At 38.7% G+C, this 19,033-nt stretch overlaps 1 protein-coding gene across 9 annotated transcripts in view; it reads left to right on the top strand.

Moving 5' to 3' along the window:
- SEMA6D (semaphorin 6D) overlaps positions 1 to 19,033 on the top strand; it is a 326,428-nt gene that overhangs the window by 128,954 nt on the left and 178,441 nt on the right. For all 9 annotated transcript variants that reach the window (XM_075007257.1, XM_075007267.1, XM_075007265.1 and 6 more), the window contains one exon: positions 8,047 to 8,127. The gene's annotated coding sequence lies outside the window, so the exon portion shown is untranslated. The remainder of the gene's footprint in view (positions 1 to 8,046; positions 8,128 to 19,033) is intronic.

Consider the following 19,033-nt stretch of genomic DNA (forward strand, 5'->3'; position numbering starts at 1 on the left):
TCAGTCTAGAATTCTCTTCCCTGGCAACATCCGTCGTCTGGCATGGGTACAGATGTTGCAGGACCAGAGAGTCCCCGGGCTGGGGTCGAACGTGCATCAGCAGGGCAGGGGCTGGGGGCATGGCAGTGGCCAGCAGCATGGCCTGGCCAGAGCTGGATCCCCCACCAGTCCTGCTGCTGCATTGTGGGAAGGGAGGTAGAGCCCCCACTGGAGTGCGGGGCTGGGGTCAGAGCCCCTACAGAGCCCCCCACAGGAGGAAACCTGGTGAGCAGAAGCCGGCAGGCCCTCGTGCCTGGAGAGCCAGCAGAGAGCACCAGGTCCCCAGTGGCTGGAGAAGTGGTTGGTGAGCCTGTAGGAAGCTGGCCAGGGAATGGCCGGCCAGGAGCTAGCTGTGGAGCTGCAGGGCTAGGAAGCCATAGACTGGGGGGAGTTGTCAGGGAGTCAGGTGGGGCTGGGAACATCCAGGGAACTGCAGGGGGAGGAAAGCAGGGAGCCAGGGCTCAGGAGCAGCCAGGGAACCAGCAAGAAATCTTGAAATAAATAATCTTGAAAGTGGCTGGCGACAGGAGGGAGGCCCCAACAGCATTGACCACCCCTTGTCTGGAAAAGTCCCTCACCTTGTTCAGGTTCTGAGAGTGCCAGAGGACAGAGGTGCAACCTGTATTACTTTACTAATAATTACTGTTTTGTTACCTTCTAAATTATATATACCATTTAAGTTATTTCACTGTGTAGAGAGGTATCTGAAAAACTTGGAATGGTGTCAATAAAATAAAAATATTCAGAGTTCAGCCTTTAGCTTTATGTGAAAAACATTGGATTAAACACAATAGGTATTGTAGGTCAATTATATTCACTAATCACTACCACAACAAAAGAGATGGACTTTGTTGCATGCTGACTTCAATGAGAATTATAAATCGCTTCGTGGACTCTCTGCTTATTCAGTTCACAGTATGAGCACTATTGTTTCACCTTTCCTGTGAAATACACTCTCCACTTGAGCCCGTTATATGAAAGTCACACTCCAAGTCTTGTTATTTGTTTTAAATGAGCCCACAAATGCAGCCTGTGCCCACCAATCCAAACATAAAACATGTTTCCTAACCTAATGATGTCAATAATTGTGTGATATTAAACTATTGAAGAACAGTGGCTACATGCAATTTTTAGCTTGAAGTAAGAAAAAAATCTATACTTTTTTTTTTTTTAAGGGCTGTCTATGACAGACAAATGTGTCTGCTTTGTGAGTCAGAGTTAACAGTGAATGTGAAGTCTGTTGCAACGTAACTTTGCAGGTAGTGCTGTGGGCAGCATCTTATGCAGTAAGACGCCCGCCCTTCCCCAAAGTAGATATTTAGTTTACATACTAAACAAAATTGCTTGAGCAAAAATGTTTATCTAAACATCCATAGAGACAGTCAAAAGTCTTCTAAGTGCATTTCAAAGGAATATTCTACACTGGAGGAATGGTTTTATGAAATAAAATATGCTGAGGAAAGTTGAAGAGTATTTGCGGAGCTCTGCTGTTAGTTTAAAATTTAATTTTAAAACTTAGAGTTCTATTTTTATGAAGGATGAAGTGATGTCCTTAGCACTTTTGAAAACTTTGATATCTCTCTGCCAAAAGCAAAAGAACATATATAAATATATATATTTGTTATAAACATCTGCATAGATTCAGATTAAAAAAGATGGATTTGAGGTGTTGATCAGTTAAACTGGCACACTGCCATGCTGGAGCTGGGACTTGAGGCAGCTTCTGCTACAGGGAGCAAGGGGTTTATTTCTACTCCTACTGAAGTAAAAATTAAAAATTTCTGTTATGTTATCATTACAGGTTCATCCTCTAGAAAAGACAGCCTTCTTTAAGCATGTCAGCTACCAAGTTCAAAGATTTACAGATATAAACCTGATTCAGAGTCTGCTAATTCAACTTTTTGGAGCCCAAGATTAGAGAAAATTAATTTAAATGTTTTGCTTTGCTTTTGTGTGCGTTCTTCTCTAGTTCTTACAGAAACAAAATTGTGTTTGTGTTGCTATACTTTGGATATGACAGTAAATATGTGAGTACATTGACTAAGTCTAGGAGTGCACATCTCTGCTCTGGGGAACAGGAGAGAATGGGTAGGTTTGACTGTTCTTGAGCCATTCAAGTTTGTAAGAAGCATCATAGAAGGTGCTGATGTTTTTAGTCCATACAGATTTGACCATTGCAGATCATAAGAATGGTACATGCAATTAACAGATTGACTGTTTTGCTGTCATTTTAAATAACAGAATAAAGCTAGTCCATTGTAAATTGGTAGTGACAAAAAATCTTAATGCAGAGTACAGAAAACATTCCATCAATTTATGTACCATCTGCAAGCCTATAAGGCTGTGTATGAATAGAATTCCATACGCAAAGATGTACAGGAAGCCTTTGTAAATGAACACGCAAATTATGGTGTGCACTTTTACACATATGCAATTTTGAAAATTTGGTCCTTACTGCTTTTAGGCTGTATTCTTAAAATGGAGAAAAAGATTGGCTACAAGGCACAAAAGTAGGACCGTAATATTTTATATGATATTAAGGGTATTTGGATCAGGAGGAGATAAAAGAAAAGCTGTTCAATTAGATGTCATATACAAATATAAATTATAGTGTATTATTCCATAGAGATCTATCAATGTAAGCAAGTAATGGCTTTATAAAAGTGTAAAATATAAAATTGGATTTCCATCCTTTTGTTAATCAGCATTCGCTTTTGTGATTAACTCAGCGCAGGCTGTGCTTCTGTACATATCTCAGTCACTTCTTCCAAATGCAGGACCGCTACTTTTTATGAAGGCAGACTATTGTGAGTTCCTCTTGACAATTCCTTACTGTCTTCAGAGTGCTCTCAGAATTATGAGCAAATGGCCACTAGGACATTAGTTGCATCAACTTTCAGGTACCAGTTACAAGCAGAAGATCTCACCAATGCAACCCTATTGGAAAAGAGTCTTAGAGAAGAAAGCTAAAAGAGCTACTTCGTATGGAAAAGCATTAATTCCTGAGTTGTGGGCATGCTGAAAAATAAATCACTAGAGAGGGAAGGAACACCTTGAAAACTTTAGTACCAGGCGAATAAGCTCAGTTTAGCTGCCCATCACAAATATCCCTGAAATGTGTGCAAAATCATTTGAATTTTGGTACTTGAATTAATCTGGCAGAAGAAACTTGAGGCCCATGAAATGCAATGAAGACAATTACAAACTACTTCCCTTAGGAAGGAAAACTCAAATGCACAACTACAAAATGGGAACTAAGTGCTAGGTAGCAGTACTGTTGAGAATGCTAGTGGATTGCAAGTAGAATGAGTCAGCAATGTGATGCAGCTATGAAAAAAGTTAATATTCTGGGGTGTTTGAACAGAAATACCATATGTAAGACACAGAAGTTAATTGTCTCTCTGCTTGGCACTGGTGAGGCCTTAGCTGTAGGCTTGTGTTCAGTTCTGGGCAATACACTTTACGAAAGCAGTGGACAAATTGGATAATACACAGTACTGCCACAAAACTGATAAAAGGGCTAAAAAAATCTGGTGTGAGGAAAAGCTAAAAACAACCTGGCATGCTTTATCTTGAGAAATGAAAACTGAGAAGGGGGTCCTAATAATGTTTTGAATATGTGAAGGCTGTTATAAGGCAGATAGTGATTAATTATTCTCTGTGTACACTGAAGATAGGACAAGATGTAATGGGCTTAAGAGGTCACTGAATGAAATTAGCAGATAGCAGCTTTAAAATAAACAACTTCACACACTGCATAGTCAACCTGTAGAACTCCTTGCCATAGGATGTTGTGAAGGCCAAGACTATAATAGGATTTTAAAAAGAGCTAGATAAATTAGATAGGTCCATCAACAGCTGTCGGCCAGGATGAACAGGGGTGGTGTCCCTAGCTTCTCTTTATCAGAAGCTGGGAACGGTCGACAGCGGCTGCATCCATCACCCATTCTGTTCATTCCCTCTGGTACACTTGTAATTGGCCACTGTCAGAAGACCAGAATACAGAGCTGTATGGTCCTTTGTTCTGACCCAGTGTGGCTGTTCTTATGTTCTTAATCTGCAGCAAAGGAGATTTAGGTTGGATATTAAGAAAAGCTTACAAACTTTTAAGTATAGTTAAGCTGGGTAATAGGCTTCGAAAGAAGCTGTAAAATCCTCATAAAAAATAGACTGGATTAACACCTGTCAGGGCTGGATTAAATTTATTTGGTCCTGCCACAATGCAAGGGGCTGGACTTGGTGACCTCTTGAGATCCTATCCAGCCCTACAATACCTATGATTCTATGTTAAAATTAAATATTTTCTCCTCTTTCCCATATTTTCTTGCTCTTAGTCTATAAGTGGATATCTAAACCCTCACACATGCTGTTTAGCTTTTTATCACCTGCAACTCATGGTTTGCTAGCCCAAGAGGGAGAGGATGAAATGATATTTGAATATTTGTGTCACACATTCCACTAACACCTGACATGAATGGGATAGTAGCTGCGTCAAGCCTATTGAGAGCTCCTTCTGGTTATCTTTGCCCCTTCTCCACGCAGTTTAGTTCAGAATCTTCCCATGGCAAACTGTTGCCTTCAGAAGTGAATATTGTTAAAATATCTGTTTGTATTGTGGCTACTTTCATCTGTCCCCTCAGAAATAGGATGGGACAGCTAATTGTTTTTGATGCAGGCTCAGAGTCCTTTTTCCCCACAGTGTGGGAGGTCCTTCATAGCAGGGCCAAGTCAGAACTTGGTTTAATAAACTACTTAATTCAAAAAGCAAGCCTCATTCATGGTTCATTGAAAATGTCACTCTTGCAGACCAGGGGCAGTTGTAAATTGAAAGTTTATTCAGCGTGGTGTAAAAATACCCAAACAAATACAGTTTGTGAAAGCCCCATTGATGCTCAGTCCTCTTAGAATACACCCGCATCTACTGCTACAAGCAGAGTTATCCCCTTTGAGCCCATCAACACACCTTCAATCCTTAAAGGGACAGGACACCAGTAAATGTAAAAGTCTTGAAATTCCTTATTGGCCTCTTGCCTGTGGCTCTATAACGTTCCCCGTCTGGCATGGCAAAGGCATTTAAGATAGCAAAAGGAGTGAAAGATTGTCCATTTAATACAGGGCCTTTCAGATGGGAAAATAGATGGATGGCTTTCAAAGAGGTCCAGATATGTGTGGCCCAGCTCCAGTTGTGACAACCACTTCTTTTTTCCCTAGAAGTTGATGGTTCTAACCATTGAATACCAATTTTGTCCTATGGCTGACTGGAGGGGGATTTTCTTCCTCCTTGGGTAGGAGACAAAATAATTTGTGAAATGTTTCCATGGTGGTGGAGGTCTCCTATATTTGTGCCAAGCCTCGGTAATATGCCAGCTGGCTTATACCTATTACATGCTTTTACTCATTCATTTCTTTAACTGATGTTCTTGGAAAGCTTTCTCCATCCCATCAAGTGATTTACACACAATATTTATTCTTATTACAGGCTGTGCATATTTTTATATTACTTCAGGTTTTCAATTAACCTTGCTTCTATGTAATTTATAGCAGTAAGTGCAATGTTGAACATAATTTAATTTTCTCCACATAAAATTTCAAAATGTAGCATTTCCTTGGTATATGCACACTTGAACATTCTGTCATATCAGGGTTTTTAAATCCTTTCAATATCAGATTTCACTTTTAGGCCTGTTGTACTTGTTCAATGATTGTTAAAACAACAGCTGTCCTTCATTTCCAGAATCAGCTAGAAAATGTGCTTGGAACAATGAAATTTGGGATAGAGAAACTGAAAAATAAAATAAATTTCATGTAAGTTCCATTGGTCTACTCTCCAGTACCGTCCCCAAAGATCTGTGTCCCACAAAGGTGCAGCCAGTGCACATTGGATCCCTAAAATCTGAGAAGTGGGATGAGTTTCTCTTCAATGACTGAACATGGAACCTGTGGCCCCAGAGCCCTAACTCAGCCTGCCCACTTATCAGTTGTGCAAACTGGTATAATTTTGGAGATAGGATGTGGCCACTGCACCAAATATTCCATTCAGGATAATTAGGGAAGACCCAAATATCTGACCTATTGCTCTTAATCGTTGTCCTGTAAAAGCAGGGATCCTCTCTCCAACATCACAACTGCTGTACAGAAGTTGCTGCAGCACCAAAGCATACCTGAACAGGGAGAAAATGGGACTGAGATTCTACTGAGCGCTTCTGGAGTGTGCATAGAGGAAAAAATTGCCAAGATTGACTCCTTGCCCCAACACTTAGATGACTGCAGTTGGTTCCAACAGTGTAGGGTGTCTCCACTTCTATTGGCACATCAGCTCAGTCTGACTATGGATAGGCTGGCCTGGCAAGAAGATGTTTTAATAAGTGATGCTGTGCTACCATACCTCTTGCATCGACCTTGACCACTCTGTAGATTTGACCTCTAGAGAGAGCAATAGAGGAATGAAAATAAACTTACATTTGAGGTTTCACCTAGCTTGGCTTTTAAGATTTCATAGAGTCTGGCTTTTGAGTATATTGGCTCTTGAGTTCATTTTTATGTATCAAGTCACACTTCACATTCTGTGGTACAGACACCATTCTTCTCTCAGCTCCAACACCAAGTACTTTATTCATAACTAGAATTTGTACATCTGTTGTTTATGTTCCTGTGTTTCTGCAACAAGTTGCAGTGCCTGTTCAAAACTATTAACTGCACTGAAAATCCCTTTCTAATATGGCTGAGTATTAGAAGCTGGGTGCACTTTAATGATAATTTTAAAAAATGTGCTAAGTGTATGGTAAGCTATAGAATAAACTTTTGATCAAAGACTATCATGTAAAAATTAAAGATTAAAGTGTGTACATTAATCTGAAGGGTATTAGGAAATGGCTTGGTGCATAAAGAGCTAGCCAACACATTAATGGTGGGATTTCAAAAGCATGTAAGGGAATTAGGTCCCCAGTTCTCGGAGGTGGCCTTGAAAATTTCATTCTTTGGGCCTTGTTACAAAGTATAAAGTGACAACATTTTCATAGGAAGCCTGAACAATAGAGAATGAGAGAGCTGGTGAAATCAAAGATCCACTATAGCTCTTTATACTTTTTTTTGTTTAATTTCAAATATACTATGGATTTTTGAGTTATTTCCTGACTGCCTGTTATATATTACAATTTGAATTTGCTGGCCACTGTGAAAATTAATAACATACACAATAGAACAGACAAGAATAGACAAGGGCCAGATGATTCATTTGTCTGCTTCTTGTCAAGTCCATTTCTTCTTTGTTTTAGATAAAAATCTGGTTGCACTTTGTCAAGAAATTCAAAATCATAAATAGAAGCTATTTTGAATAATTTGACAAATTCATTAATTAAAATATATTTGTCAGTAGATCCTTTTTCTAGAATTTTTAGGTTTCTTTTTTTATAGAAACTTCAGTAGTAATATAAAAAGTGTTCAGCATATGGTAAAAATTGCAAGGTTTGCTTGCTCCTGAAGTGCTTTTGGTACAAGTAAGCTCATAAATACTATCTCTGAATATTATTTTTCTGATGTCAAGAGAGAGAATTCCATATTAGAGTTACTAGGAGGCACATTTACATGAACTTCAAAGCATCTTAGATCTAGAATTAAGAACTATGTTTGATAGTACACTTCATTAATCTTAGATTGGCCACTGGCTTTTTTCTTTTCTCGCCCCCCCCCCCACCCCACCCATTGACTATCTTTCTAATACAGTTTATTAAAACTAACCATGCAGTGCACTGTTATTCTTCCTGGTAGGATTGTTATGTTGCATTCATAAAAGGACCAGTTCTCTATAGAAAATACCTTTTGGGAGTTAGTATTCAGGTTCACAGTTCCTGAAAAAGTCAACACATTGGTGTGTTGCATTCACATCTGTCTTAATGGTCTTACCATTAAACCTGCAATGCACATGTTTAAATCACACTTTTTGTGGATACTGGGAAAGCATGATTAAAATAAATCATCTGATGTATATTGTCCTCTGACTTTTGGCAGGATCACCCTCCAGAGCTTTTGCAAGCCTACATGGGAACACTGATATCAGCTGTTTAAAGATCTTCACCTTCACTCTCTGTGGTAAGATCTAAAGATAAAATAATAAATAGCATTATAATATTACTATCAGATGGCAGAATCAGGCCATTTTTATTCTCCATCATGGTATAGTAATTACTCTGAAAAGCAGTGCTATTGAACAGGAGTGGTGTGTATTTTGAAAAGTGCATCCATTTTCCACAAGTTTGGTGATCACCTGCAATACAACAACCTCCAGCATTTGTTCTCTTGAGGATAAAATACAGCAAATGTGACAAGACCCACCCATACCTTCACAGTGGTGCCAACAGTCGTTACAGGCCTGGAGGTAAGGTCGGAGGGGGGCCTGTTTCCCAGCCTCAGAAGTGGCGGGGCCAGTGGTGGAAAAGGTGGGGTTTAGGCCAGTAAGCCTGGCCTAACACCTCCCTCCCCCATGCACACACGCACATCGTCGCACACATGGAGTGGTGACACATCACTCTGTGGCTTTTCAGAGGGGCCCGGTTCTCTAGCCACTGCGATTGTGGTGGCAGCTGGAGCTCTGGGCCTGGGGATAACTGCCCTCGCCCCCTCTGCCCCAGCTGGTGGGCCTGTATCTTCCCAATCTAATGTTATAATTATAACTCTAAGATGATTTTCCACACATTTAACCACATTCTAGGCTTTTGTTCCATATCCTTTGTGCTCCTGTGAACTAAACTGCTATCTGGTTATATAGTGAAATCCAAGACCAATCCTGGTGGAGGAAAATTTTCAGCTGACAGTGGAGAGGGGTCAGAGTACAGTTCCACATATCTACAGCAACTCTGAGCTGTCATGTTGTCTCTTCTGACCATAGCTAGATCTTATAAATTAGAGCAGTTTCCAAGCTCCCTCTCTGACTGACGTACACACATTCCTCCCACTCCTTAAATGCTCTTGGTGTAGAAGTAGAGAATGCCTGGTCTATAGATTATAATATTGGATTTGATGACATATAGATGTGATGTTTAGTCCCATCATGCCATCAGTCTGTGTTCAACATATGTACTGGCATGGATGGACATACTGTATGTAATATGATTCTAGAAACAGGCCCAATATTTATTGTTGCAGATATTTTTTCTGAATGCATAGAATAGGTAGCCCATTATGATATCAGTTCACAGGTTACCTTGCTGTACTCATGATGAATATAACTAATAACTGTTCCTGGCATGTGTATACAAAGAACAACATAAAGAAGGTTAGTATTGGCTATAAAATAAAACTAGTATGCATGCCCTAACATTTTCATGAAAAATATATAGCACTGTTGTTTTTCCTTTATCAGTTAAATTTTACCTCACTCTTAATTTAAATGAGACCAAGATATAGCAACATTTACCTTCACACTGAAAGTAACTAACAAAATTATTTTTAATTTGTTTGTACTGGGCTCAGTTCTGTGAAATGCTGAGCCTCAACCCCTTCAGACATGCCAGTTTTCTCTTGGCCTGCGGTGTGTATTTACGATGCCAATGATGCATGGAACTAGAGTTAACAGCCTTGGTTCTTTTGCTGTCAGGATTACAGAGTACAAGATTATGCTCTGGTGCAAATTTGATCAGCCTAGGTGACCACACCAGGTCTCAGGGCTACACAAAGAGGCAAAATTAGTCTTGAGCATGTTTGCTATAATACCCTTGAGCAGATGTAAAGAAAGTGAGAACTGGGGTTCCTGCTACTAAACAGGGTTAACTTTGTGGTTGTGGAGAAAATCTCCACTTAATGAACAGGAGTAAAGCACCTGCTTTCCTCTTTTTTTCCCTGCCGTTTAGATGTGCAATACAAAATATCTATGTTGTACAGAATACAGCCCAATGAAATTGTGCAACTGAATTTGCTCTTCTAAGCAGTGCAGTTATTTTATATTAGACTCCACACAAAGTTAGCTCTAAGGAGGAAACATATCTAAAGCTTTCATACTTAGCATTGTGTATTTCAAAAAATGTCAAAATATAGACCAAATGTCTTCTAGTTTGGATTTGCAACTGTTTTCCAGCATTTCCTTCATGCCATTTCCTGTCATTAATCTTGCATCTTAATCATAACTACCAGTTATTAAAAAGAGGTATCCTACAACAGTCAGGTCCACCACATTCACATCCATCACGTACACTTTTCTATAAGATAAATGGGATATTACCTTATATTATGAAACCTTACGTGAAATTAAATTTTGTTATTGCTGAGTTACTTTGCAAAACTGGAACAGGTTGAGTGTCCATAGAGGAGCACAATACCTACCTACGTCAATGTCCAGGCTACCAGTGAACTTCTTGATAAGAAGTAAAAAAGATTAAGTTTTAATAGTGCCTTGCCTTATCAAGTAGCCATGAAAAGTCTAATTAAGTGCTGATTGTAAAGACTGTTGTGTAAGTAAATATCATGATCCTAGAAGCAGTTTTAGAAGCTTTCCAAACAGTTCTGTTTCACTCTTTGACTTCTTGTGGGTCTTGATTCGAAATGGGTCTGTCCCACAAAAGCTCCTCACCTAATAAAGTATTTTGTTAGTCTTTAAAGTGCTACTGGACTGCTTTTTTGTTTCGTTTTCTTGGTGTACTATAACCTGGGGACTGACAAGTAAGTGCTGCTGAGAGGTGGAGAAACCTGTAGGAACCAAAGGCCAGGTGATGCTGAAGTAAAAGACCTTTAACCTGTGTGTAACCCTTCCTGTTCACTAGCCCAGTGTGAGGTTAATCAGCATAGGGGAAGCCTTGCAATTTTTTGCTTAACTTGGGAGAGTAGGCCTGAGGTTCCTTGGTGTGTTCTGCATTGTGTGTTAATGTGTGTGTGCACCTCAGACCAGACCCGCTCAGACAAACCACCAAGAACAGGCTTTAGTCTGTAGAAAAACACAAAACAGGATCACAGTTCAGCCGCCCTGCTCCTCTGCCTGCAGCCTGCACACTGCTTCAGCTCAGTCTCTGCTGAGACCCTCCTGGGGGCAGGGTGCCCGTTTTACAGCACAACTCCCCTTACAAACGTGTTTTAACTCCCACAGTAATGAGTCCTACAACAGCCAAGTCCATGTCCTCCCTCTGTGTCACTTAAACTCTTCTCTGGGTGCCCAAAAAGCCCTTTTTGGCCCTATCTGTAGAAAAACACAGAACAGGATCACAGTTCAGCAGCCCTGCTCCTCTACCTGCAGCCTGCACGCTGCTTCAGCTCAGTCTCTGCTGAGACCCTGCTGGGAGCAGGATGCGCATCCTGGCAGGAACTAGGGAGTTCTCCCAGTATACTGCAGTTTGTAGTCCACAACTAGTAGTTCCCAGGGCTGGGGCTGAAATGCACTGGTCCTTGGGATACATATGGAAAGAGAGAACTCTAATGATTCAGTAAAAGAAAGCACGGGAGCTTTATTTGTTTCTGAATTAAAGCAAATGAAAATCCATCATAGGGCATGTAAGGCCCTGTCCTGTGGTAAAAGTCCATTGAATTCAATGGAAATAAGCCAAGTGCTCTGTGAGGACAAGAAAACATTTTAAATGCATCAAGATGTAACTGCCCTCAGATTTACTTGTACAGCTCCCACTGCAATTAGATTAAAATCAGTCTGTATTGATTAGGCCTCAATTGGAGTATTGTGTCCAGTTCTGGACACCACATTCAGGAAGGGTGTGGACAAATTGGAGAAGTCCACAGAAGAGCAGCAAAAATTATTAAAATTCTGGAAAACATGACCTACGAGTGAAGATTGAAAGAACTGGTTTGGTTTAGTCTGGGAAAGAGAAGACTGAGAGGGAACATAATAGCTTTCAAGTACCTAAAAGTTTCTTACAAGGAGGAGGAAAAATTATTTTCCTTACCCTCTGATGATAGGACAAGAACTTATGAACTCAAATTGCAACAAGGGAGGTTTACATTGGACATTTGGGAAAATGACCTAACTGTTAGGGTGATTAAGCACTAATACTAAGAAAGCACTAATAAATTTCCTAGAGATTCCACCATCTTCCTATCTTTGGGGATTTTTAAAAGCAGTATATGGTGCTTGGTGCTGCCCTGAGTGCAGGGGACTGGACTTGATGACCTCTTGAGGTCCCTTCCAGTTCTAGTATTCTATGATTCTGTGTGTGTATATGCTAAAACTATGTATAAGACTTCTGTGCTTACATGTTCAACACATTCACCATGTATAGTAGGAGCTATACGAATAATGGCCTTTAGAACATCGGCAGTTACCAGTTTACTTCCCTTATTATTAGACATTTATTTTTTTTAAAAGTTAATTGTGATATTAGTGTGTGTGTGTGTGTGTGTGTGTGTCTGTGTGTCTGTGTGCATATGTAAAGGGGAGGATTTCCTCATTAGTGAATTTCTTTGACCATCCTTTCATACTTCATTTCAGCCTTTATGCAGCTTTTATATTCAAACTTTTATATTTTCTTGAGGCAAGAAAGGATTTCAATGAGAGTGTGATGAATGTCCATATTAAATTGGATCCTCTTTTTAATTAAGTTCATCTAAATTTAATTTTGTAATTTTACTTCAATAAACCCATCTGACTCCAGATGTTGAATGTGCTTTTCCTGTTGCTGTTCTCTCATAATTGTACCTGTAAAAGATTTATGACTTAGAGAAGCATTACTAAACCCTTTTTACAGTGTTTTCAGCATATGCTTCATGGACGGCTAGTAACATGACCAATTAGCATCCTAAAATGCTATTCTGCTTCCAGGATTTCTTTTAATAGTGTAAGTTACTTTTTTTAGTGTGATCTTTACACAAATAATAAGTTTAAAGGAAACATTGTTATCAAAGGATCTCAATTGAAACTGTGAGATTACCCTGTAAAGAAAATTTAACTGCAAGTTAAAGCTCAGTATCTAAAAAATACTATAACAAAAAAGAGGAATAGCTCTTCAATAGAATGAAAAAGTCTCTATCCAATTCGTTTTAGATTCATAGCCTTCCTCTTAGTGCAGCGTTGTGGGATAAGGTATTTGTGTACATAACAGAGACCTTCTTGTTACTTTATAACATATATTAAACACTTCTATAAATGTCTTGTATGTTTCAAAATGTTCTTGCTAACTTTGGAGATAGTTAACATGGACATTGAGAGTTAATTGGCATCATTTCCCTTATCCCATTCCGTCATGACTTTTTGACCCACACAAATTACTGGCAAATTGTCTCTTATTGCAAGAATTACTTGAAATCCTATAATTATTCTGGTTCTGCCTCTTTGGTTCTTTAGTCAAAGCATATCTAATATAATACTTGATAGCACATGTGGGATCTTGTATAGTGAAGCCCCTGGTCCTCATCAAAGAAACATATACCACATTTAAACCTTTAGACTGTTTTACAGAGAAAAAAAAGGAAACTGCAAGCCATGAAGATAACTAAATCTTTTTTTCCCTCCCTCAGATTTCTTGGGCTTTTGATACTTTTACAATTTGTCTTCATTTCTGAGTCTGAAATGTTCACCAAGGAATAAACAAATCAGTTTATGGATTTTTCCTAGAATTTAAGGCTACCAATACTAAAAATACACTGGGACAGATTCACCGTGGCATTACTCTATGTTTATGCTGGTATTTCCCCATTGAAAGGGCTTACAATCCTTTGAAACGTGTTTCAGGTGAGATTTAGGTCCTATTTTTTTTATTTTAGACCTTCAAGAATAATACTTGGCATTTAATAATCAATTCTGTAGATAGCATTATTCCCACACTGCACATGTAGGGAAATAAGGCAGAGAAATTATCAGATCCTGGAGCCTCAGTTGGACTAGTCTTAGATTGACTCCTGTGATTGAAGGCTGCAGGGTAGAGTCTCAAGCAACTTTCTCTAAGCCACAGAAGATCAGCTTCTGACCTTGAAATCATGGCTCGTTGTGTTCTGCTCACTTTCTAAGTCACATCTTTCTAGTGACACTTATATTCAATACTAAAAAACATCTTTTTATAATCATTTTTCTTTTTCTTTATTCCAGTTTATTTTAAGTGCGTAACAAGCCTTTTTCAGTATGGCAGTAGAGAAATCGTTGTTCTTTCCCAGACTTCTATACAATCCTGGATTAAATGTAACTGCAATACCAAAAGCTGAGAAAGTATACACTTATAAAAGTTTCATTAAAGACACTCAAATAGTTCATCTACTTTCACACAGAAAAAGACAAAACATAACAATCATCAGGCTGATGAAATGCTTCTGAGCATTAAAGACTTCATGTGGGAAACTGGATGAGACCCAAAGGAGGAGGCACTTCAAAATTACAAAATGACACAGTTATGTTTTTGTGAAATTGTCAAGATTCATTATTTACTTGCAGAGAAGGTAACCATACGCAGGTCTTTTAAAAGATACTAACCAGAGGAGGATATGTTAAACCTCCAAAGTCTTAAGAATACCTAACGACTGCCTGCCAGTACAGCTGAATCCTGCTGGGTAATGGGGGAATGCCTACCATGTAAATATAAAGGGGGTTATTTAGGAGACCCAGTGAGCTGTGAATTATTGCTTAGGTTGTCACAAAAAAAAGAGAAAATGAGTTGTGAAGAGGAAGAAACGTGCACTGGGTTCTAAATAGATTTCTGAGACTTTTGGTGATAGATGGGGAAAATGTATGTGTTCTCTCTTCTAAAAGAAATATGTGTTTTGTCAGATTGTGAATCTACCAACCCATGTAGATTGCTTTGCAAAATCCATTGTGGAAACAAAAGTAGGCTATTTTTATATCTGACATAATGCAGATATCAGAGAAAAATAAGTTGGAAGCACCATTGAATTATCCTACTTTTCAGTATTTGCCCAGTAGTTAAAAGTTAACTACTGTATTGATCCAGCTCCTGCTGAAGTGAATGGGAGCTGGATTGGACTCTTCGGGAGGTAGAGAGTTAATATCAGGATTGAAAGTAGGGGGGGGGAGTTGTAGGAAACAGAATATTCTAAAGCCTCATTTTTATTGCATGTTAGCACAAACCATTTGAAATAGAGACTTCTAAAATGGTAATTGTTCTGAAATGTTTCCAAGTTCTCAGTCACTTGCCATACCATAGTTCACAGTCTGAGTCCCAAAAGAATGGCATGAAAATCTGGTTTTCACTTCCATAAGAGTATATCTGCTAATTTAGTTTTTTTAAAAATTCATATAAATTACACAGCTCATTCTTTTCAGCTTGCTCTATAAATGTAATTCATTTCCAAGTAAACTCTACTAAAGGGACGCTGGGATTTTTTGAGTTAGAACTTCCTCAGAACTATTTTTCTTGCCAGCTCTACGCTGTTTCTATCATAGTAAATTAACACAATGCATGTATTTTCTTCCATGTGTTGCAAATTCTAGAGGCTGCTTCTGTAAAAATAGCATACTAAGTAATTTTATTTTTGCATGGGAGACATTATTGTGCCAGTTCAAAAATATAATAGAAACAACCAAAAGAAATGGAAGTTTCTTGTTTCACTAACTAAAAATTGTTAATTTTGGAAGATCCAATATGGTGAATTGTGGGTTCAGAAAAGCTAGAAGTACCATACAGCAGATATTGGCACTGAGACTGATCGTGGAAAAGCTCGACGAAAGAACAAGAACGTATACGCTTGCTTCATCAATTTTCAAAAGGCATTTGACAGTATAGATCAGAAAGTGACTTGGGTGGTGCTGGAGTCATACAAAGTGGATAGCAGACTGATACAGTTGTTGAAGGATATCAGTGACAATGCGGAGGCGGCAGTGAGAACATGTGAGGAGCTGGGAAGTTGGTTTAAAACAAGTAGAGGTATGAGACAAGGATATCCGATATCGCCAAGTATCTTCATCGCACATCTGGAGAGAGTGATGGACAAGATCAAGGAAGAGGTAGAAGGGGTATGTGTGCACGGGAAAAGAATTAACAACTTGAGCTTCACGGATGATATAGTTATCGTTGAGGAAGATGAGGAGAAGCTAGTGAAAACAGTGCAGGCGTTAAACGAAGAAGGGAAGGGGTACAGACTGATTATGAACATTGATCAAACAAAAACCATGGTATTTGGAGATAAGGAAATAGGAAGGAAGATCAGTGTCAATGGTATTGAACTAGAAAATGTCGAGAAGTTCACATATCTGGGGAGCAACACAACGTATGATCTAGACTGTAAGAAGGAAATAGCAACTAGAATAGCAAAAGCAAGAGCTAGTTTGAAGGTGATGGATAAGATCTGGAAAAGCAAAGCAATTAGCTTAAGAACGAAGCTGAGCATCTTGCAAACGTGTGTATTCAGCAGCATGTTGTACGGATGTGAGACATGGGTGATAACAAAAGATTTGAAAAGAAGGATATTGGTGTTCAAAAGGAGTTCTTATGGAAGGATTCTGAGAGTAGCATGGATGCAGAAGGTCACTACTGAGGAATTATATAGAAAGATACAGCTGAAAGAGAACCTGATGCAGAAGGTTATAAAACGGAAGCTACAACTATTTGGGCATATTTGCAGAATGAACAATGAACAAAAAATCAAGACCCTGGTATTCGGCAAAATAGACTGTTCAAATAGGAGAGGCAGACCCCACAGAGAATGGATAGATAATATAGTAGATTTGTGCAGAGATAGTCTACAGAAACTAAGCCACTCCACACTGGACAGGGAAAGATGGAAGGAAATAGTGAGAGAGGCATCAGACACCAACAGGCACTGAGCCCGTGGTTATTGATGATGATGAGTATGGTCAATTCCAGCTAGTGCTAGTTGGAAATTTTTCAGTGATCCCTTTTGGTCTTTTTAACGGAAAAAGTTTTCAAGTGATTTGAGATACATATTTGCAAAAGCAAAAAAAGAAAAGAAATTATCAACAAATAAAAACTCAGGGCTTTGTTGAAAAAAACAGAAATGGGAGGAAAAATCAGTTTTTATATTTTGCCACAAATATAAAAAATGAAGAAATATATCAATCAAAAGAGAGAGTTTTTCATCTGATTTTTTTTTTCATGGAGCAAATAAATCACCTCAAGACCACTTCTACTCTAGAAAATTACTAGAAAGGATTTGTACTACTAATCTCAATTATTTTAAATGGAATTATTTGTTTCAAAATACGAATAAAATTTCTGTAGCCATCAACAAACCTGTTATCCACTTACATACTCAAAATGAAAAGGTTTGCATGGCATTCATATAAAACCTAAGATGAAAAAGTCCATTCTGCTATATCAAAAGTTTTCAGTCCGTATAGTACGGCTAGTGGAACTCTTAGGTCATTAAAGAACAGTGGGATAAAATATGGCAAGTCTTAAGTAACTGCTTGGATAATATCAGTGTAGTCAGCCATACTTTCTAGAATCTATTCGCAGAGCCCCTTCCTTCTTTCTTTCCTTCCTTCCTTCCCTCCCTTCCTCTTCTAAGAAACATATTAGGAACTTAAATAAATTAGTTATGAAACAATCTCTCTCAAAGAACATAGAAACTAAATTTAATATTACAAAACAGGCTTAGATCCTAAAGCGACAAGTTTGACAAAATTAAGATATCATTATTCAGCTAGATGTATTCATAAAAATGTTTAAATCTTGTTAGTGATCGCTATTTGTTGATTATTTATTCTGCCTGCCCACTTGGCTTTTCAGCAGAAAAAATAGTATAGTGTGACCCCCTGATTATGGGATCTGGTCTCAGAGAGGAGGAGGATGATGTCAGCTCTGATGGAGAACAGAAGTTGTGTGAGGGGGATGTTCATAAAGAGCCTGAGATAACAGTGAGATGTCACTGAGACAGTGAGAGATCTGTCCCTGGATCACAGGAGATTACTCTGGGTGGCTTTTACATATTACATTTAGCTGTGAACTGTTAACTACTTTTTGTCGTGAAAGGATATGGTGGATAAAGTATCAAAAATCCTATTTAGGAGAAAATGAATTGTAGAGTATAGAACTAAAAAATCTCAAGGTACACTTCATTAATATACACCACAAATCATGTAGAGGACTGTCCAAGGCTTTATTTCTCACTGAGGCATATCTTAATGGATCACTGGAACACTCACAAATAGGATAACACTGAGTCTTGAAAAATACCTGCAAATTCACTAGTATAAATGATGTACACTGCTGTAGTTTCCAGACTTATATTACTATTTTATATCACTTTTTGCCTACTAAATGTTCACAGCAATTCAAAATGTAAATAGCAAATAGTTAAAAAGAAGAGTTATGGCCCTTCAAGTGTATGTGTTACGTTGTTTCAGAGAATTCCTAATGAGAGCATATTTGTGTATAAATAAATCTTTTATCCCCTTCATAACTCCTCTGTGTTCGTACAATGAAGTCATCCACCCGGACCTTTTTGTAATGAGTTGAAAGCCTCAATAGGCTCTTTTATTTACAATAAATATTGCATGCTAATGTTACCAATGTCATTGTATGGTATCTCAATAGAGGATTATGACTTCATGTAATAAGTTATCTTCTGATATTCGAGTCTGTTTTTTTTTCTCATGAAGAAGAGAGCCATTTATTCCCACATCTTTTAGTGAATAGTCTGTACAAAAGCTATATTACTACAGTTAAGCATAAAGTCAAAAATATAGCATTAATGTTTAATGTTAGCATTGTTCTTGTGTGTGTCTGCATTAAAGCAGTTGTTCTTTAGTTTTCAGGCCGAGAACCCTTTTGGGCTCATCTTAGTTATCATGACCCTCGATTCTAGTATTTTGTGCGACAGCAAATGTTTCAGCATCTCAGGGCCAGCGCTGCTCCCCTCACCCCTTTTTTTGCATCCCAGAAGGGAATTGCCGTTGCAGCTTAGAGTGGGCAGATAAGAGCACAGGCTGGGCACGTCTGCCCCAGCAATGACAGCAGCACAAATTCCCCTGCCTCCCAACCTTCCTCCCATTGTGCACTACTGTTTACTCTCAGGCTAGGGGACTCATTTCAGCACTACCCCTGCTCTTGGGTTTTGCTACTGGCAGAAGGTACTGACCTCTGTTCAGCTAGCTGCATGC

Source organism: Carettochelys insculpta, chromosome 12 (assembly GCF_033958435.1).
Source record: "Carettochelys insculpta isolate YL-2023 chromosome 12, ASM3395843v1, whole genome shotgun sequence".
Taxonomy (NCBI): Eukaryota; Metazoa; Chordata; order Testudines; family Carettochelyidae; genus Carettochelys; species Carettochelys insculpta.